General features: G+C 47.1%; 1 protein-coding gene across 1 annotated transcript in view; it reads right to left on the bottom strand.

The window, feature by feature from the left end:
* The window catches only part of LOC311145005 (actin filament-associated protein 1-like 2), a gene marked incomplete at its 5' end in the record, with an annotated part of 78281 nt that overhangs the window by 28582 nt on the left and 27448 nt on the right, over nt 1-22251 (bottom strand). The gene's annotated exons all lie outside the window — the stretch shown is intronic.

Here is a 22251-nt window from a genome sequence, read left to right on the forward strand (position 1 = left end):
TCTGACTGACCACCGTAACCTGGAATACATTCGGGCAGCTAGGAGACTGAATCCTCGCCAGGCTCGGTGGACTATGTTTCTAGCCCGGTTCGTGTTTAAGATCACTTACATCCCTGGGTCCCAGAACGGGAAGGCAGATGCCCTGTCTCGGCGGTATGACACGGAGGAGAGGTGCGTGGAGCCCACTCCCATACTACCTAAGTCTTGTCTGGTTGCACCGGTGGTATGGGAGTTCGATGCGGAGATTGAGCGGGCATTACGCACCGACCCTAGCCCTCCACAGTGTCCGGTGGGTCGGACGTATGTCCCGCTCGAGGTCCGGGATCGGCTTATTTATTGGGCTCACACGTCACCCTCCTCTGGGCATCCAGGTATTGGCCGGACGGTGCACTGCCTTAGTACAAAGTACTGGTGGCCAACGTTAGCCAGGGATGTGAGGGTTTATGTCTCCTCCTGCTCGGTGTGCGCCCAATGTAAGGCGCCTAGACATCTGCCTAGGGGTAAGTTACTACCCCTGCCCGTTCCACAACGACCATGGTCTCACCTCTCGGTGGACTTCATCACTGACCTTCCTCCCTCACAGGGGAATACTACTATACTGGTCGTTGTGGACCGGTTCTCTAAGGCCTGTCGTTTGCTCCCTATGCCGGGCTTTCCTACTGCCCTACAGACCGCCGAAGCGCTATTCACCCATCTTTTCCGGCACTACGGGGTACCCGAGGATATTGTGTCTGATCGAGGTCCCCAATTCACCTCCAGAGTCTGGAGAGCCTTTATGGAGCGGTTGGGGGTCTCGGTGAGCCTCACCTCGGGTTACCATCCGGAGAGTAATGGGCAGGTGGAACGTGTGAACCAGGATGTGGGTAGGTTTCTTAGATCATACTGCCAGGACCGGCCGGAGGAGTGGGCACGGTACGTTCCCTCGGCAGAAATGGCCCAGAATTCCCTACGCCATTCCTCCACTAACCTAACCCCTTTCCAATGTGTGTTAGGTTACCAGCCGGTTCTGGCACCTTGGCAGCAGAGCCAGATCGAGGCTCCTGCGGTGGATGAGTGGGTGTGGCGCTCGGAGGAGACGTGGAACGCTGCACATGTCCACCTGCAGCGGGCCCTCCGTCGTCAAAAGGCGAGCGCCGATCTCCACCGCAGTGAGGGACCGGTGTACGCACCTGGTGATCGAGTCTGGCTCTCTACCAGAAACCTGCCCCTCCGCCTGCCCTGTCGGAAACTGGGTCGGTGGTTTGTGGGGCCGTTTAAAGTCCTGAGAAGATTGAACGAGGTGTGTTACAGATTACAACTACCTATTGAGTATAAAAGTATTAACCCCTCGTTCCATGTGTCTCTTCTCAGGCCGGTGGTAGCTAGCCCACTCCAGGAAAATGAGATCAAGGAGACTCCTCCGCCCCCATTGGACATCGAGGGGGCACCGGCGTACTCCGTGCGGTCCATCTTGGATTCGAGACGTCGGATGGGGGGTCTCCAATATCTGGTGGAGTGGGAGGGGTACGGCCCGGAGGAACGGTGCTGGGTGCCAAGGAGAGACATTTTGGACCCGTCTCTCCTGACAGAATTCCATCGTAGTCACCCGACGCGCCCTGCTCCGCGTCCTCCTGGTCGTCCCCGAGGCCGGAGTCGGCGCACGTCTGGAGCCGCGCGTCAAGGGGGGGGTACTGTCACGGTTTCGGCCGAGGCTGCCTCTCTTCCTTGCTCGGGCAGGCTTCGGCGTTCGTCGTCTCCGGAATACTAGCTGCCACCGTTGTATGTTTCTATGTTCGTTTGGTTTTGTCTGGATTATGTACACCTGTTGTCGTTTAGCGTCATTAGTGTCCTATAAGTTCTCGTTGTGTTTGTCAGGTGTTGTGTGTGATTGTTTTCGCTGTCGTGTTGGTGCGCTACTATTTACAGTGCGCTATTTGTAGCTTGCCTCCTTTGTGTAGGAGAGTATTTTTCGCACATGTTTAGTGCGCCCTTTTGTTTACGCCTGTGTGCGCATTTCCTCGCCTCCGGGCTGTTGGATCGTGTTTTGTGTGTGCATTACTAAAGTCTTTTGGACTTATCTGCTGCGTCCTGCGCCTGATTCCCACACCACACTCACCTACAGCACCCGTTAACAGTAAAGGTCCCCCGGTACTAGTCAAAAAAATTAATGGCAGTACAGGAGAAGTCGGAAGTTTACATACACTTAGGTTGGAGTCATTAAAACTCGTTTTTCAACCACTCCGCACATTTCATGTTAATAAACTATAGTTTTGGCAATTGGTTAGGACATCTACATTGTCATGACACAAGTAATTTTTCCAACAATTGTTTACAGAAAGATTTTTTCACTTATAATTCACTGTATCACAATTCCAGTGGGTCAGAAGTTTACATACACTAAGTTGACTGTGCCTTTAAACAGCTTGGAAATTTCCAGAAAATGATGTCATGACTTTAGAAGCTTCTGATAGACTAATTGACATAATTTGAGTCAATTGGAGGTGTACCTGTGGATGTACTTCAAGGCCTACCTTCAAACTCAGTGCCTCTTTGCTTGACATCATGGGAAAATCAAAATGAATCAGCCAAGACCTCCGAAAAAAATATGTAGACCCCCACAAGTCTGGTTCATCCTTGGGAGCAATTTCCAAACGCCTGAAGGTACCACGTTCATCTGTACAAACAATAGTACGCATGTATAAACACCATGGGACCACGCAGCTGTCATACCGCTCAGGAAGGAGACGCGTTCTGTCTCCTAGAGATGAACGTACTTTGTGTGCGAAAAGTGCAAATCAATCCCAGAACAACAACAAAGGACCTTGTGAAGATGCTGGAGGAAACAGGTACAAAAGTATCTATATCCACAGTAAAACGAGTCCTATATCGACATAACCTGAAAGGCCGCTCAGCAAGGAAGAAGCCACTGCTCCAAAATCGCCATAAAAAAGACTGTTACAAATCGTAGTCAAAGATTTTACTTTTGGATAAATGTTTTTTGGCATCATGCTGTGGGGGTGCTTTGCTGCAGGAGGGACTGGTGCACTTCACAAAATAGATGGCATCAACATTATATGGATATATTGAAGCAACATCTCAAGACATCAGTCAGGAAGTTAAAGCTTGGTCACAAATGGGTCTACCAAATGGACAATGACCCCAAGCATACTTCCAAAGTTGTGGCAAAATGGCTTAAGGACAACAAAGTCAAGGTATTGGAGTGGTCATCACAAAGCCCTGACCTCAATCCTATAGTAAATGTGTGGGCAGAACTGAAAAAGCGTGTGCGAGCAAGGAGGTCTACAAACCTGACTCAGTTACAACAGCTCTGTCAGGAGGAATGAGCCAAAATTCACCCAACATTTTGTGGGAAGCTTGTGGAAGGCTACCCAAAATGTTTGACCCAAGTTAAACAATTTAAAGGCATTGCTACCAAATACTAATTGAGTGTACGTAAACTTCTGACCCACTGGGAATTTGATGAAAGAAATAAAAGCTAAATAAATCATTCTCTCTACTATTATTCTGACATTTCACATTCTTAAAATAGAGTGGTGATTCTAACTGACCTAAGACAGGGAGGTTTTACTAGGATTAAGTGTCAGGAATTGTGGAAAAACTGAGTTGAAATGTATTTGGCTAAGGTGTATGTAAACTTCGACTTCAACTGTATATATGGAGACTGTTTAGTGACAGAAATAAGGGATTAAATACATATAAAAAATACATATAATGTTTCCTGATCTTTGTAATATCGCTCAGATATACAGTGGGGAGAACAAGTATTTGATATACTGTCGATTTGCAGGTTTTCCTACTTGCAAAGCATGTAGAGGTCTGTAATTTTAAAAATAGGTACACTTCAACTGTGAGAGACAGAATCTAAAACAGAAAATCACATAGTATGATTTTTAAGTAATTAATTTGCATTTTATTGCATGACATAAGTATTTGATCACCTACCAACCAGTAAGAATTCCGGCTCTCACAGACCTATTAGTTTTTCTTTAAGAAGCCCTCCTGTTCTCCACTCATTACCTGTATTAACTGCACATGTTTGAACTCGTTACCTGTATAAAAGACACCTGTCCACACACTCAATCAAACAGACTCCAACCTCTCCACAATGGCCAAGACCAGAGAGCTGTGTAAAGACATCAGGTATAAAATGTTAGACCTGCACAAGGCTGGGATGGGCTACAGGACAATAGGCAAGCAGCTTGGTGAGAAGGCAACAACTGTTGGCGCAATTATTAGAAAATGGAAGGAGTTCAAGATGACGGTCAATCAACCTCGGTCTGGGGCTCCATGCAAGATCTCACCTCGTGGGGCATCAATGATCATGAGGAAGGTGAGGGATCAGTCCAGAACTACACAGCAGGACCTGGTCAATGACCTGAAGAGAGCTGGGACCACAGTCTCAAAGAAAACCATTAGGAACACACTACGCCGTCATGGATTCAAATCCTGCAGCGCACGCAAGGTCCCCCTGCTCAAGCCAGCGCATGTCCAGGCCCGTCTGAAGTTTGCCAATGACCATCTGGATGATCCAGAGGAGTAATGGGAGAACGTCATGTGGTCTGATGAGACAAAAATAGAGCTTTTTGGTCTAAACTCCACTCGCCATGTTTGGAGGAAGAAGAAGGATGAGTACAACCACAAGAACACCATCCCAACCATGAAGCATGGAGGTGGAAACATCATTCTTTGGGGATGCTTTTCTGCAAAGGGGACAGGACGACTGCACCGTATTGAGGGGAGGATGGATGGGGCCATGTATCGCGAGATCTTGGCCAACAACCTCCTTCCCTCAGTAAGAGCATTGAAGATGGGTCGTGGCTGGGTCTTCCAGCATGACAACGACCCGAAACACACAGCCAGGGCAACTAAGGAGTGGCTCCGTAAGAAGCATCTCAAGGTCCTGGAGTGGCCTAGCCAGTCTCCAGACCTGAACCCAATAGAAAATCTTTGGAGGGAGCTGAAAGTCCGTATTGTCCAGCGACAGCCCCGAAACCTGAAGGATCTGGAGAAGGTCTGTATGGAGGAGTGGGCCAAAATCCCTGCTGCAGTGTGTGCAAACCTGGTCAAGACCTACAGGAAACGTATGATCTCTGTAATTGCAAACAAAGGTTTCTGTACCAAATATTAAGTTCTGCTTTTCTGATGTATCAAATATTTTCTGGATTTTTGTTTTAGATTCCGTCTCTCACAGTTGAAGTGTACCTATGCTAAAAATTACAGACCTCTACATGCTTTGTATGTAGGAAAACCTGCAAAATCGGCAGTGTATCAAATACTTGTTCTCCCCACTGTAGGATAAACACCTCAGAACAAACTTCCTTTGGATTCAGTTTTTGGGACTATTTGTTGTTCCATGTAGTGAATCTGTTATTCAATGTGTTTGTATGTGCTAATAGCAGTAAGGCCAAATAAAAATGTTCATCAAATAATTATTTATTTTATACTTCAAGGGGTCTTAAAATTCAAAATCAAACAGCAAAATGATCCTTCTTTAAACAATTCCATATAGCTTAGTAGAACCCCCCCTTCCCCAGCTTAGACAGGTCTTAGACTGTTTAGTGCCAAAATAAGGGGTTAAATACATGTCCAAGAAATCTTTCTTATATCTTTCAGATATTGGACACACGGTCTTAAAATTCAAAATCAAGTAGCTAAATTATCGATTAGTTACCGGAGTGTAACTCCAGTTCTATGAGTGGAGCGGAGCCCCATAGGGGAGCTCTGCTCCTATTGGTTTACCCTCTGCCCTAAGGCAGCATCAGCCTGAGACAAAATTATGCACACACCTGCAGCCAATAGGAGTACAGGTGTCCCTATAAGAGGGGATGCCTCCCCTCAATCAGCCTCCCGAGATATTTTTCTTCAGCGAGACTAGAGAGGGTCGGCAGGGCCTTAAGTCCTATGGGGCTCCGCTCCACTCATAGAACTGGAGTTACACTCCGGTAACTAATCGTTCTATATCGTGGAGCTCCGCCCCATAGGGGAGCTCTGCTCCTATTGGTTTAAGGCGGAGCGTAGCGCTCCAAAATGTACTCCCTGCCGAGCCCAACACTTCCCATCGAAACGAAAAGGTCAGGCCTAGCAATGGCTGGGACCAAGTCCCGCAGTACTGCAACTAAAAACCCATACGGGCGTCACAATATACCGCGTCATCGGTTAAAGACCCGCCCCACCTAGTCCAATGGCAATGCCAATGACTAGTGGGCAGATCACCAGAATAGAAGCCATACTACTCTGTACTAGCAGATAGATGTGCCTCAATATCCTGTGAAAACACTACCGACCACTAATGGAATGACACAAAGTGTCACTCTACATTGTGAACGCGGTAGACCGCCTCACTCACTCAATGGAATCCCAAAGATTAGTGGGCAGGAACAAAACATGGATCATACTAAACTGAACAAGCAGATAGATGACCTCACATTCTGTCAATCAACGCATGCCTCTACTGTACTGAACCTGTCAGTCAGGAGTCATGCCACAAAATATGTTTTCTTATCCAAAGCGGACCTGATGGAAACGTCCATAGTCCTGCTTTGTTCCTCTCTTCCTAGCTCAAGATCTCCCTTCAGCTATGCTGAGTACAGACCAAGCCAAAGAGTTAGAAAACACATCTGTCAAAAACACGTCTTCCTAACCAAAGCGGACCTGATGGAAACCTGTGTCCACAGTCCTGCTTCTCCTCTCTTTCTTGCTCAAGATCTCCCTTCAGCCACGCTGAGTACAGATCGAGCCAGAGAGTTAGAAGACATATCTAAGAGATAGAAACTGATAAATGGAGACGGCGTCGACCATGATGCTGCTCTACAGATATCCTCTACCCCTGTTCCTCTGAAAAGGGCAGTAGAAGCCGCTACTCCACGAGTGGAGTGAGCTCTGATACCCTGAGGCAATTGCCGCCCCGCTGCCTCATAAGCTGTCTCAATGCCTTCACAAAGCCAGTGAGACAACCGCTGTTTTGAAAGTGGTCTACCTAGTGCAGCCGCACCGTGACACACAAACAACTGAGGCGATGACCTAATCGCTGCTGTGCACTCAACGTAACACGCCAAAGCGCGTACCGGGCACAGGCGATGGAGCTTTTCCTCACTCCTCTCTCTATGAGGAGGAGGAGAAAAAGCCCACAGCTCCACGGTCTGTGACCTATATGAACTCTTAATAACCTTCGGCACAAATGCCGGGTTAGGACATAACACTGCTCTGCTCAGGTCACCATTGATGGCCAGGCAGTCAGGTCTCGTCGAAAGAGCACACAAATCACTGACCCGCTTAGCTGTAGTCAAAGCGAGCAACAGTGCTGTCTTAATAGACAGCATCTTGAGGGGTATTTGATTCAATGGCTCGAACGGCGACTTACATAGCGCTTCGAGTACCAAAGCCAAATCCCACTGAGGAAGCGTGACTATAGGTGTTGGCCTAATAGGAAGCGTTTCACTAGAGGGTGGCTAAAGACATTGTCTCTGCCAAACCCCTCATGACAAGCTGAAATCGCTGCTGCAAACACCCTAATAGTGGCAGGCGATTTTTGCTTATCAAACATGAGCTGTAGAAAAGATAGAATACTCTCCACCTGACAGCTCATGGGGTCTACACCTTGTGTGACACACCATCGTGAAAACACGTTCCATCTACTGGCATACATCTTAGAAGTGGAACTGGCACGTGAACCCTGTATGGTCCTGATCACTGCATCAGATAACCCACAGCGCTCTAGCCTGTCCCTCTCAGCAGCCAGGCCTTCAGTGGTTGGCCGATTATGGGCAATTTCCCTATCGTGCCTCCCGCGTGAGACAACGCGTCCCGTCGATGTGGAATTGGCCAAGGTGGCGCAATCAACATCTGACTCATCTCCGCAAATCAAGGAGCCCCCGGGCGATCGGGCGCTATCAGTATCACTGACAGCCCCCCTGACCTCACCCTGGCTAGCAGTGGGAGAATGCAGGACATACAGGAGAACTCTCGGCCACGGTTGGTGCGCAAAGGCGTCCCTTCCCAGTGGCGGTTCGTCCTGTTCCCTCAGAGAGAACCACAGAGGACATTGCGCGTTCACGTGTGACGCGAATAGGTCCACCTCGGCTCTCCCGAATTGTTCCCAAATCTGGAGAACAATGTCCGGATGCAGACACCACTCGTCGTCTCGAGGACCCCCTCTTGACATGAGGTCTTCTCCTACATTCAAGTAGCCCGGATGTGTGCTGCTCTCAATGAGCGAAGGTGCTCGTGAGCCCACAGCCACAATTCCTCTGCCGCCCGATGGAGAGCAGGAGACCTGACTCCTCCCTGGCGATTTATGTGAGCTACTGTGGTCCGGTTGTCTGACCAGACCAGCACATCGCGACCCCGAAGGGTAGACGCGAAGTGGGTCAGAACCAGTCGAACCGTTTCCAACTATGACGACCTGATTGAGGCCACACACCTCCTATCGCTTGGGTCTGACATGTCCCTCCCCATCCCGTCAGGGTGTCCGTGAATACTGGGATGTGAGAGGACACCTTTCCTATCGGGACTCCGTGCGTGAGAACGTGCGGGTTTCTCCAATAGTTCAGATCTGCACTGAGCGAGAGGGGAACCACCACCAACTGATGACGTTGACGCAATGGGTCTAGTCTTAGTTGGGCGAACCATCGCTGCATCCTGCGCATATGCAGGAGTCCCAGCGGAACCACAGAGTGGGCTGACGACATGAGACCCAAAAGTGACATGATCGACAGCGCCGTCACCGTGTGATTCGGACTACACTTCCTCAGGGCTAGCAACAAGGCTACCCTTCGGGGGTCCGAAATTCGAGCCCTCATCCTCACAGTGTCTAGCTGTATCCCCAGGTAGACAATCTGATGAGTGGGCCAGGGCGCGCTCTTTTTCCAATTCACAGCAAACCCCAGACTTGTGAGATGCGTCACTGTCTGTGTTGTGTGAGTGATCGCCAGCTCTGCTGACGGGGCGAGAACCAGTAGATCGTCCAGGTAGGCTAGTAGCCGTATTCCCTGACGACGCAACGGTTCCAATGCCGCCTCCACACACTTGGAAAATGTGCGAGGTGCCAGGGCGTACCCAAATGGCATCCTCGTGTATTCGTACGCCACCCCTTGAAAGGCGAACCGCAGAAACTTCCTGTGACGCGGCTGAACCGGCACATGAAAGTACGCGTCCTTTAGGTCTATGCTCGTACAAAAGTCCCCTCTCTGGACACATTCCAGCAGACGTTTTGTCGTTAGCATTCGGAAGGGCTGTTTGATTATGCTCTCGTTGAGAATGCGTAAGTCCAAAATCGGCCTCACTCCCCCAGTCTTTTTGTGCACTAGGAAATAAGGCGAATATAGCCCTTTGTTCCTTTGCTCCCGGGGAACTACTGTCACCGCCTCCTTCGCCAAAAGTTCCGTAATCTCTGTCATCAGAGCGGCCACTTTGTCTGGCGTTTTCATCACCGTCTCCACCACTCCCCTAAACGGGGGTGGGGTCCGGTGGAATTGGAGAGCATAACCCTTCTGCAACGTCTGTTCTAGCCAGCGTGAGAGGGTGCAGCTTCTTCGCCACTGCCAGCAATGCAGAGAAAGCGGCTGAGCCCGAAGCTGTGGTGCATCCAGTAGGAAGGACCTGTATTCCTCTATGGCCCTTACCGCCACTGTTCCCCAACATTGAAGTGGTGGAACAGCCCAAGGTGGGCCTCCCGTGAAAGGGAGAGGAACCATCAATGCGTTCTGAGAGAGAAAGAGGAGCAGGGACGTCGGTTAAACTCGTAACCGTCGTATTCCTGCCCTCCTTGAATGCATCGCGGGTCTGAATTGCGCTGACCGAGGTCACAGCCTGCGGCAGGGCACCATCCCCAGCAAGCGATTGCGTCATCTTAGGTGACTGCAATTCGCTATCAGAGCCCTTCACTACAGTACTCCTAGAAGTCTGTAGTATGAGGTCTCTATGAGGTAAAACAAGGCGGCGCCTTGACACCTTCTTAACTTTCACCTTCTGTGTGTGTTCAACTCTGCACCCCTGGTGGGTTGATTCACACTCAGTGTGGTGAGTACTAGCTCATTCTGTCAGGGGAGCCGATACTTTGGTTATACCCATAACCCTAGTAATCCGACGCTCCGTGAACGTAGCATGGGTCTGAATCGCATTAACCGAGACCTTGGTCTGCGATAATGCGCCGTCCCCAGATAGCTGCTGTGTTACAATGCCTGGGGGCGCCGATACTCTGGACACCTTCGTGACCGCGGTAATCGGGCCCTCCGTGAACGCAGCATGGGTCTGGCTCGTACTAGCGGAGACCTTAGTCTGTGCTAGTGCGCCATCCCCAAATAGCGGCTGCGTCCTCATGTCAGAATCTGACAGAGACTGCTGCCTGCTATGTAAAGCACTTCTTATACGTGAAGTGTGATGTGACGACCTGATTGAGGTCTTATGGATACCTACTCTAAGTGCCTGTTCAGCAACGCACCCTCGGTGGGCTGAACGGCTCTTAGAGTGGTAAGGAAGAGAGGGTGAGATTTGAACGCTCTCAGACGGATTATGGAAAAGAGGCTATTTTTTGACAAAGTCAGGTGGAGCCAACTCTTTATTAAATACATCAACAAAGGCATTTACATCAACACCCATCCCTTCAACCGAAGGGTGGGGGGGAACAGTGAGCACGTTCGACACCATCGATGCGTCCTCCATCCACTCCCCCGCGTCCCCCCCTTGGAGGGCCAGGTCGGCGTCCTCGTCACCTCCCTCGCCGGCTGTAGTGGGGCTACCGTAGCTGCTGGAAGGGCGGGGCCCGTTCCCTTGCTAATCGTGGCCGCCGGATGACGCCGATTACGCCGCCTCGCCGTAGACCCCGGTCTACTTGGAGGGGCGGAGGTAGATGGCCTCTGGGATGGAGCGGGGCCGAGTCGTCCTGCCAACGGCAGGTGCTTGGCCAGCTGTTTCTTCTCCTCCTCCAGCTTGGAAAAGCGCTCCGTCGCCTCTTTGACTGCGACCCCAAAGAGGCCGTCGTCAGAGAGGGGAGCGTTCAAGAGAGACGTCCTGTCTGCCTCTTTCATGGATGTCAAGGACAACCAGAGGTGTCGTTCCCCGACCACCGAAGTGGCCATGGACCTCCCCGCGCAGACTGCGGATGCCTGTGTCAGGTGGAGTATGGCGGCAGAAATTATGGACCCCTCCTCCACCTCCTCCGGTGCCAGCTCTGTCTTGCCCGTGGTTAAACGGGACAGAGAGGCCGCCAAGAAGGCAATGTTGTTAGCTGCTGCTACAGCTTGGGCTCCCAACCCAAAGGACTTCTCTAACAGCGACGCTGTGAGTCGGTCCTTCTGGGATGGCAACGTGGCCTTCTTGGAAGAGGGCCAAGGGCTCGAACCCGGTACGAGATACGCCGCCATGGCGCTCTCTAACCTGGGGATTCCCTGACCCTGGAACCTTCCTTCCACTCTCATGAATGGGAGATATGCTTTTACTGGCGAACGCGCCGCTAAAGGTGCCTCCCACGAGCCCTCAACGTACCTAGCCAAAGAAGGCATGGCAGGAGCCACTGGCTCTGCCGCCTTCCTTGGCCTGGAATAAGGACCGCCCTCCATCATATCAACCTCCGGTGCGGAGGGAAGAGGGGGCAGCCTTATCACCAGCCGTTGAGCAGCTCTCTCAATGAGACCCGGAAAATCCGATCTCAGAGAGGCTGCGGCGAAAGAGAGAGCTTCTGATCTCTCAGAGCTCGTATCCCCTTCGCTATAGGGACTACAAGCCCTCTCGCTCTCCAAAGGAAAGGGGGGCTTGAAAGTATGAGGGATGGGGTCCGACTGTTCCATTGGAATGCCAGACCCCTCCTCAAAGTCCCTATCTTCCCCCGAGTCTGCGCTGTCGGACGACGCCTCTGAAGCAGAGGCTAGTATCGACAGCACGTCCTCAAGGGGGATGTCCTCCCTGAAAAACGCCCAACGCTGCTTCCTCTCCTTTAAAGAAAGGAGGGCGCAGGAGGCGCAATTCGGGGGACTGCAGACGCCTTCCTAGGCATGCTGGGATCCCAAACACACGAAACACAGGTCGTGGTGGTCACCGGCCGCCATGGAAGTGCATCTGCACTGAGCTCTGAAAATAGCTTTTGGGGGTGGAAAATCTCCCGGTGTGCTCATTTAGACGACGTTGATGACTGGAATATCAACGGCGTTTTTCGTCCTGAGTCTCGTGCTTCGTCTCTTCTTGGCTCTTCAGTCTAGTCATCCAGTCACTGAAGAAAAAGGGAGGCTGATTGAGGGGAGGCATCCCCTCTTATAGGGACACCTGTACTCCTATTGGCTGCAGGTGTGTGCATAATTTTGTCTCAGGCTGATGCTGCCTTAGGGCAGAGGGTAAACCAATAGGAGCAGAGCTCCCCTATGGGGCGGAGCGCCACGATATAGAACCTTGGTATGGCCTTCTTAAAACAATTCCATATAGCTTAGAAGTACCCTCCCACCAGCCCCGGTTTAGACAGGGCTTAGACTCTTATGGGTTAATGAAGGTGTTTCAAGAACAACATTAAGAATACACAAACGATGAAAACTGAGTTGTATTACATGTATGTCTATTTATATTAAGAAGTACCGGTCAAAAGTTTTAGAATACCTACTCATTCAAGGGTTTTTCTTTATTTGTACTATTTTCTACATTGTAGAATAATAGTGAAGACATCAAAACTATGAAATAACACATATGGAATCATGTAGTAACCAAAAAAGTGTTAAACAAATCAAAACATATTTTATATTTGAGATTCTTCAAACAGCCACCCTTTGCCTTGATGACAGCTTTGAACACTCTTGGCATTCTCTCAACCAGCTTCATGAGGTAGTCACCTGGAATGCATTTCAATTAACAGGTGTGCCTCCTTAAAAGTTAATATGTGGAATTTATTTCCTTAATGCGTTTGAGCCAATCAGTTGTATTGTGACAAGGTAAGGGGGGTATACAGAAGATAGCCCTATTTGGTAAAAGACCAAGTCCATATTATGTCAAGAACAGCTCAAATAAGCAAAGAGAAACAACAGTCCATCATTACTTTAAGACATGAAGGTCAGTCAATCCGGAAAACTTCAAGAACTTTTAAAGTTTCTTCAAGTGCAGTCGCAAAAACCATCAAGCGCTATGATGAAACTGGCTCTCATGAGGACCACCACAGGAATGGAAGACCCAGAGTTCCCTCTGCTGCAGAGGATAAGTTCATTAAAGTTACCAGCCCATCTGGTTTGGGCTTAGTGGGACTGTCATTTGTTTTTCAACAGGACAATGACCCAACACACCTCCAGGCTGTGTAAGTGCTATTTTACCAAGAAGGAGAGTGATGCATCAGATGACCTGGCCTCCACAATCCCCTGACCTCAACCCAATTGAGATGGTTTGGGATGAGTCAGACCGCAGAGTGAACGAAAAGCAGCCAACAAGTGCTCAGCATGTGTGGGAACTCCTTCAAGACTGTTGGAAAAGCATTCCAGGTGAAGCTGGTTGAGAGAATGCCAAGCATATGCAAAGCTGTCATCAAGGCAAAGGGTGGCTATTTGAAGAATCGCAAATATACAATCTATTTTGATTTGTTTAACACTTTTTTGTTTACTACATGATTCCATATGTGTTATTTCATAGTTTTTATGTCTTCACTATTATTCTACAATGTAAAAAATAGTAAAAATAAAGAAAAACCCTTGAATGAGTAGGTGTGTCCAAACCTTTGACTGGTAGTGTATATATATATATATATACATACTATATATACAAAAGTATGTGGGCACCCCTTCAAATTAATGGATTCGGCAATTTCAGCCACACCCGTTGCTGACAGGTGTATAAAATCAAGCACACAGCCATGCAATCTCCATAGACAAACATTGGCAGAAGAATGGCCTTACTGAAGAGCTCAGGGACTTTCAACGTGACTCCATCATAGGATGCCACCTTACCAACAAATCAGTTCGTCAAATGTCTGCCCTGCTAGAGCTGCCCTGGTCAACTGTAAGTGCTGTTATTGTGAAGTGTAAAAATCTAGGAACAACAGCGGCTCAGCCGCCACATGATAGGCCACACAAGCTCACTGAATGGGACCGGCGAAATGGGTTTCCATGGCCGCCATTGGACTCTGGAGCAGTGGAGTGATGAATCATGCTTCACCATCTGTCCCCTTAGTTCCAGTGAAGGGAAATCTTAACGCTACCACATACAATGACATTCTAGATGATTTAGTGCTTCCAACTTTATAGCAAAAGTTTGGGGAAGGCCCTTTCCTGTTTCAGCATGACAATGACCACTTGTACAAAGCGAGGTCCATTCAAAAATGGTTTGTTGAGATCGGTGTGGAAGAACTTGACTGGCCTGCACAGAGCCCTGACCTCAACCCCATCGAACACCTCTGGGATGAATTGGGATGCCGACTGCGAGCCAGGTCTAATCGCCCAACATCAGTGCCCGAACTCGTTCCAAATAATACAAAAAATAGAAAATTAACAAATGTACAAAAAGATCAGTGCGAAGGCAGAGGAATAACTTTTTGAGGCTATTAAATCCTTTCAGTCTGGAAACTCCCAGGGCTTGATTGCATTCCGGTAGAGGTATATCAAGCCTTTTTTGTTTTAACTACTCCTATAGAAATGGTAGTGTGTCAGGTCCCCATGTATGCCGATGACTCAAATGTTATATTAAGTCCACAAACTAGATCCCTGCAATGTCTCATTGAAGATCTAGATAACTTTTATGGACTCTCTGGACTAAAACCTAATTATTATACGTGTACAATATTATGTTTAATCTAAAAAAATACAACTTTTACATTATCCTGCAGTTTATAAAATGGGCTGATGGTGAAGTAGACATACTTAGCATTCATATCACACAATATATAAATGAGCTCTCCACAATGAATTTCAATAGAAAACTAGTAAAAATAGACAAGATCCTGCAACCATGGAGAGGTAAATACGTGTCTATTTATGGAAAAATTGCACTAATTAACTCCTTAGTCATATCTCAGTTTACTCACTTATGGCACTGCCTACTCCTGATGATTTGTTTTTCAAATCATATGAGCAAAAAATATTTCGATAAAGATAAAGCGTGCCTATCTATATAATTAATATGAACTGGGTGGGTTGAGATGATTAAATATTAAAGCACTAAACCTCTCTCTAAAAGCTTCACTTATACAAAAGTTTTACTTGAACCTTAAATTGTTCTCAATTACTGAGAAAAGCTCATCCATTGTTTAAAAGTGGACTTTTTGCCTTTGTGCAGATTGTCATGTCTCATTTTCGATTAATTGAAAATGAAACCTTTTTCAAAGTATCTCTCTTTTTCAAACAAGCATTGCAGAGCTGGTTACAATTTCAATTGTATCCCCCTGAAAAGATAGAACAAATGTTACAAAAAATATTGTGGCTGAACTCAAATGTGCTGGTTGATAAAATACCTGTTTTTATGGAAAATATGTTTGAAAGGGGTATTTTGTTTTTTAAATGATATTGTAAATTGGAATGGTAGAGTTATGTATTTCATGGAGTTATCAAAATTGTATGGGAAGGTCTGCTCAATCTAAGATTACAACTAATTACCCCAAAAATGGAGGAGGCAGGTGGCAGCGGGAGGAGGTAGGGAACTAGTCTGTCTGCACAATATAAAGGATCAAAACTGGCAGAGGAATAAAAATAGCATAAATAGGAAAGTATACCAGTTTCATTTGAGGACCAGAATGTTGACAGCTGTGCCATAAAGATTGCAAAATAGTTAGGAAGAGATTGATGATGTACCGATTCCATGGTACAGGGTTGTATGAGGGGGAGTGATGAGCTCTACAGCAGAGTCTCACAACTCAATCGCTGGTTGAAAACTGTTCTCTGCCCCTCCCAAAATATAGAATTTGTAGATAATTGGCCCTCTTTCTGGGACTCACCCACAAACAGGACCAAAACTGGCCTGCTGAGGAGTGACGGACTCCATCCTAGCTGGCGGGGTGCATCTTATCTACCAACATAGACAGGGCTCTAACTCCTCTAGCTCCACAATGAGATAGGGTGCAGGCCAGGCAGCAGGGTTGTAGCCAGCCTGCCAGCTTAGTGCAGTCTGCCGCTAGCACAGTCAGTGTAGTCAGCTCAGCTATCCCCATTGACACCTTTTCTGTGCCTTGATCTAGGTTGAGCAAGACTAAACATGGCGGTGTTTGCCTTAGCAATCTCACTGGAATAAAGACCTCCTCCAATCCTGTCATTATTGAAAGAGATTGTGATATCTCACATGTCAAAATAGGGCTACTTTATGTTATATCCCTCACTTCCAAGGCAGTTATGGTCAATTAACTAATCACTGATCATAATATTGATGTGATTGGCCTGACTGAAACATGGCTTAAGCCTGATAAATTTACTCTGTTAAATGAGGCTCTCCTCCTGGTTACACTATTGACCATATCCCCAGTGCATCCCACAAAGGCGGAGGTGTTGCTAACATTTACGATAGCAAATTTCAATTTGCGTTTTTGTCTTTTGAGCTTCTAGTCATTAAATCTATGCAGCCTACTCAATCACGTTGTATAGCTACTGTTTACAGGGCTCCTGGGCTATATACAGAGTTCCTCACTGAGTTCCCTGAATTCCTATTGGACCTTGTAGTCATGGCAGATAATATTCACATTTTTGGTGACTTTAATATTCACATGGAAAAGTCCACAGACTGACACCAAAAGGCTTTCGGAGCCATCATCGACTCAGTGTTTTTTTTCCAACATGTCTCCAGACCTACTCTGCCACAGTCATATTCTTGATCTAGTTTTGTCCCGTGGAATAAATATTGTGGATCTAAATGTTTTTCCTCATAATCCTTGACTATCAGACCATCGTCTTCTTACGTTTGCAATCGCAACAAATAATCTTCTCAGACCCCAACCAAGGATCATCAAAAGCTGTGCTATAAATTCTCAGACAACCCAAAGATTCCTAGATGCCCTTACAGACTCCCTCCACCTACTCAAGGACGTCGGAATTCAAAAATCAGTTAACGACCTAACTGAGGATCTAAATTTAACCTTGCGTAATACCCTAGATGCAGTCTCACCCCTAAAAACAAAAAACATTTGTCACAAGAAACTAGCTCCCTGGAATAGAGAAAATACCAAAGCCCTGAAGCAAGCTTCCAGAAAATTGGAACAGAAATGGCGCTCCACCAAACTGGAAGTCTTCCTACTAGCTTGGAAAGAAAGTACAGTGCAATATCGAAGAGCCCTCACTGCTGCTCGATCATCCTATTTTTCCAACCTAATTGAGGAGAATAAGAACAATCCAAAATTTAGATTTGAAACTGTCGCAAAGCTAACTAAAAAGAAGCATTCCCCAAGAGAGGATGCCTTTCACTTCAGCAGTGATGAATTTATGAACTTCTTCGACGAAAAGATCATGATCATTAGAAAGCAAATTAAGGACCTAGGATCAATGGAGACGCTCAAGTTTTTAATCCTATATCTCTTGACACATTCATTAAAATAGTATTGGCCTCTAAACCTTCAAGCTGCATACTGGACCCTATTCCAACTAAACTACTAAAAGAGCTACTTCCTGTGCTTGGCCCTCCTATGTTGAACATAATAAATGGCTCCCTAGCCACTGGATGTTTCACATCTGCTCCTGCAATGCCCTCTACTGCTCATCCCGTGTCTCCTTGACCTGCCGCCACTCCCCGAGTACTCTCTCCCTCTCCCTCTCTCTCTCTCTCTCTGTGTGTGATTGTGTGGGCGGAGACAGGTGTGCTGGAGTCAGAGCAGATCCCCACCAGCTGCAACCTGTTCCATAATCAAGACTTCTACAAATACTCAGTCCTGCCACTTCCACACTGCCAGATCGTAATCTCTGCTCAGTCAGTCTACGGTTCTAGCCGTTTGTTACTATTCAGATCATGTTATCCTGTTGTGCCTGTTTTCCTTGCCTGACGCTGTTTTCCTCTCCGCTACAGTTCTGCCCGCTCCGACTATGGTCCCTGTCTCCAGTCCCACACCTCGTCATCCTGCTACTCTGTCCTGAATTCCCCACTCTACTACTTCCTTGAATATCCCTCCGGCCCTGCTCACCTTGTCTCCACCCCCCTCACTCCAGCTTCAGCCTCCGCACCTGGTTTCCAGCAGTTTCCCCTGACCTGCACTCCATCTTCCCCTGTGTTTCAATAAATACCCTGGTTACTTCATCCCAGTCTCCTCATCTGAGTCTGCTCTTGGGTTCCCCTGTTCCACTCCGCGTAACAGGATGTGTACCAAACTCACTAAAAGTGAAAGTAATAAAGCCTCTCTTGAAAAATCCAAACCTTGACACAGAAAATGTAAACTATCGGCCTATATCGAATCCCCCATTCCTCTCATAAAAAAAAAAAGCTGTTGTGCATTAACTCAATGCCTTCCTGAAGACAAGTAATGTATACGAAATGCTTCAGTCTGGTTTTAGATCCCATCATAGCACTGAGACTGAACTCATGAAGGTGGTAAATTACCTTTTAATGGCATCAGACCAAGGCTCTGCATCTGTCCTCGTCCTCCTAGACCTTAGTGCTGCTTTTGACACCATCGATCACAACTATTCTTTTGGAGAGATTGGAAACCTTAATTGGTCTACACGGACAAGGTCTTGCCTGGTTTAGATATTATCTGTCGGAAAGAGATCAGTTCGTGTCTGTGGATGGTTTGTCCTCTGACAAATCAATTGTAAGTTTCGGTGTTCCTCAAGGTTCCGTTTTAGGACCATTATTGTTTTCACTATATATTTTACCTCTTGGTGATGTCATTCGGAACACAATGTTAACTTTCATTGCTATGCGGACGACACACAGCTGTACATTTCGATGAAACATTGTGAAGCCCCAAAATTGCCTACCCTGGAAGGCTGTGTTTCAGACATAAGGAAGTGGATGGCGGCAAATGTCTTACTTTTAAATTCGGACAAAACAGATGATAGTTCTAGGTCCCAAGAAAAAAAGATATTCTTTTGGATCTGACAATTAATCTTGATGGTTGTACAGTCATAAACATTTTTTTTTTAAATGACCTCGGCTTTACTCTGGACCCTGATCTCTCTTTAGACGAACGTATCAAGAATATTTCCAAGGACTGTTTTTTTCCATCTTCGTAACATTGCAAAAATCAGAAACGTTTGTCCAAAAATGATCCAGAAAAGCTAATCCATGCTTTTGTCACTTCTAGATTAGACTACTGCAATGCTCTACTCTCCGGCTATCCGGATAAAGCACTAAATAAACTTCTGTTAGTACTAAACACGACTGCTAGAATCTTGACTAGAAACAAAAAATGATCATATTACTCAAGTCCTAGGCTCTCTACACTGGCTTCCTGTTAAGGCTAGGGCTGATTTCAAGGTTTTACTGCTAACCTACAAAGCATTACATGGGCTTGCTCCTACCTATCTCTCCGATTTGGTCCTGCCGTGCATACCTACACATACACTATGGCCACAAGATGCAGGCCTCCTTATTGACCCTATAATTTCTAAGCAAACAGCTGGAGGCAGGGCTTCCTCCTATAGAGCTCAATTTTTATGGAATGGTCTGCCTATCCATGTGAGAGACGCAGACTCGGTCTCGACCTTTACGTCTTTACTGAAGACTCATCTCTTCAGTAGGTCCTATGATTGAGTGTTGTCTGGCCCAGGGGTGCGAAGGTGAACGGAAAGGCACTGGAGCGACAAACCGCACTTGCTGTCTCTGCCTGGCCAGTTCCCGTCTCTTCATTAGGATTCTCTGCCTCTAACCCTATTATGGGGGCTGAGTCACTGGCTTACTGGTGCTTTCCATGCCGTCCCTAGGAGGGGTGCGTCACTTGAGTGGGTTGTGTCACTGACGTGATCTTCCTGCCCGGTTTGTCTCCCCCTAATTTATCTCTCTCTCCCTCTCTCCCTCCCCTCCTGGAGGACCTGAGCCCAGTCCACCTGGTCATGCTGCTGCTCCAGTTTCAACTCGTCTGCCTGCGACTATGGAACCCTGACCTGTTCACCGGACATGCTACCTCGTCCCAGACCTGCTGTTTTCAACTCTCTCTCTCTACCGCACCTGCTATTTCAACCTCTAAATACCCTGCCATGAAAAGCCAAGTGACATTTACTCCTGATGTACTGACCTGTTGCAACCTCTACAACCACTGTGATTATTATTTGACCCTGCTGGTCATCTATGAACGTTTGAACATCTTGGAGAAAAATCTACTGTTATAATCTCCACCCGGCACAGCCAGAATGGGACTGGCCACCCCACATATCCTGGTTCCATTCTAGGTTTATTCCTAGGTTATTGCCTTTCTAGGAAGTTTTTCCTAGCCACCGTGCTTCTACATCTGCATTAGTTGCTGTTTGGGGTTTTAGGCTGGGTTTCTGTATAGCACTTTGTGACATCTGCTGATGTAAAAAGGGCTTTATAAATACATTTGATTGATTGATTGACTGATATAAAACGATGCAAGGTTCAAGAATGTGCTTTCCAGCTAAAACTATTGTACAGAATTCTTGCCACCAACAAAATTTTGAATATTTGGGGCATACAATCATCAAAGCTCTGCAGATTTTGTTATGACTATACAGAATCAATAGACCATTTGTTTTGGTATTGCCCTCAGGTAGCATGTTTCTGGTCTCAGGTTCAGGAATGGCTGAAAAAGCATAGCATTAATCTAAAGTTGACCCTAGAAATAGCATTGTTTGGAGATCTGGAGAGACCTGGTCAGTCATTTACTAATATACTAATACTGTTAGTAAAACTATTTATCTTCAACTCACAATCTGTGCATTCTATTTGATTAGATAGATTAAAATTGTATGTTAAACATCACAGCATATTTGAAAGATATATGGGGTGTAGAAATCGGAAGAGGGTGGCCAGCAGAGATAGGTGGGATGGGCTGAGGGAAGCTGAGGGTTGGGATGTGGAATTGGGACAAGTGGAAGGGGGTGGTCTCGGATGGATTAGGGGCAGCTCTCAGGGAACTGTGGGGGGGGGGGGGGGGGTTGGGAGCTTGGGCCGATGGCTGAGAGGTCGCTGGTTCAGGTCCTCGTTTTTGACCTTGTGGGAGATCTGTTGACGTGCCCTTGAGCAGGGCGTTGACCCTGGTGGCCTCTGTGGTTTCGCTCTGGATGGGAGTCTGTTATATGACTGAATGTAATGTAAATGTTGAGCGGCTTTATTGCAAGTAGATTTTATGTATTAACATTTTAAAAAAGGGGCCCGACCTCACTAATGCTCTTGCGGCTGAATGGAAGAAAGTCCCTGCAGCAATGTTCCAACATCTAGTGGAAAGCCTTCCCAGAAGAGTAAAGGCTGTTATAGCAGCAAAGGGGGGACCAACTCCATATTAATGCCCATGATTTTGGAATGAGATGTTCGAGGAGCAAGTGTCCACATAGTACAGTATATATTTACTGTATATAAATACGGTGCAGTCGTCCTGTCCCCTTTGCAGAAAAGCATCCCCAAAGAATTATGTTTCCACCTCCATGATTCACGGTTGGGATGGTGTTCTTGGGGTTGTACTCATCCTTCTTCTTCCTACAAACACGGCGAGTGGAGTTTAGACCAAAAAGCTCTATTTTTGTCTCATCAGACCACTTGACCTTCTCCCATTCCTCCTCTGGATCATCCAGATGGTCATTGGCAAACTTCAGACGGGCCTGGACATGCGCTGGCTTGAGCAGGGGGACCTTGCGTGCGCTGCAGGATTTTAATCCATGATGGCGTAGTGTGTTACTAATGGTTTTCTTTGAGACTGTGGTCCCAGCTCTCTTCAGGTCATTGACCAGGTCCTGCCGTGTAGTTCTGGGCTGATCCCTCACCTTCCTCATGATCATTGATGCCCCACGAGGTGAGATCTTGCATGGAGCCCCAGACCGAGGATGATTGACTGTCATCTTGAACTTCTTCCATTTTCTAATAATTGCACCAACAGTTGTTGCCTTCTCACTAAGCTGCTTGCCTATTGTCCTGTAGCCCATCCCAGCCTTGTGCAGGTCTACCATTTTATCCCTGATGTCCTTACACAGCTCTCTGGTCTTGGCCATTGTGGAGAGGTTGGAGTCTGTTTGATTGAGTGTGTGGACAGGTGTCTTTTTAACAGGTAACGAGTTCAAACAGGTGCAGTTAATACAGGAAATGAGTGGAGAACAGGAGGGCTTCTTAAAGAAAAACTAACAGGTCTGTTAGAGCCGGAATTCTTACTGGTTGGTAGGTGATCAAATACTTATGTCATGCAATAAAATGCAAATTAATTACTTAAAAATCATACAA

This window comes from Coregonus lavaretus, assembly GCF_964263955.1.
Source record: "Coregonus lavaretus genome assembly, chromosome: 17".
NCBI lineage: Eukaryota > Metazoa > Chordata > Actinopteri > Salmoniformes > Salmonidae > Coregonus > Coregonus lavaretus.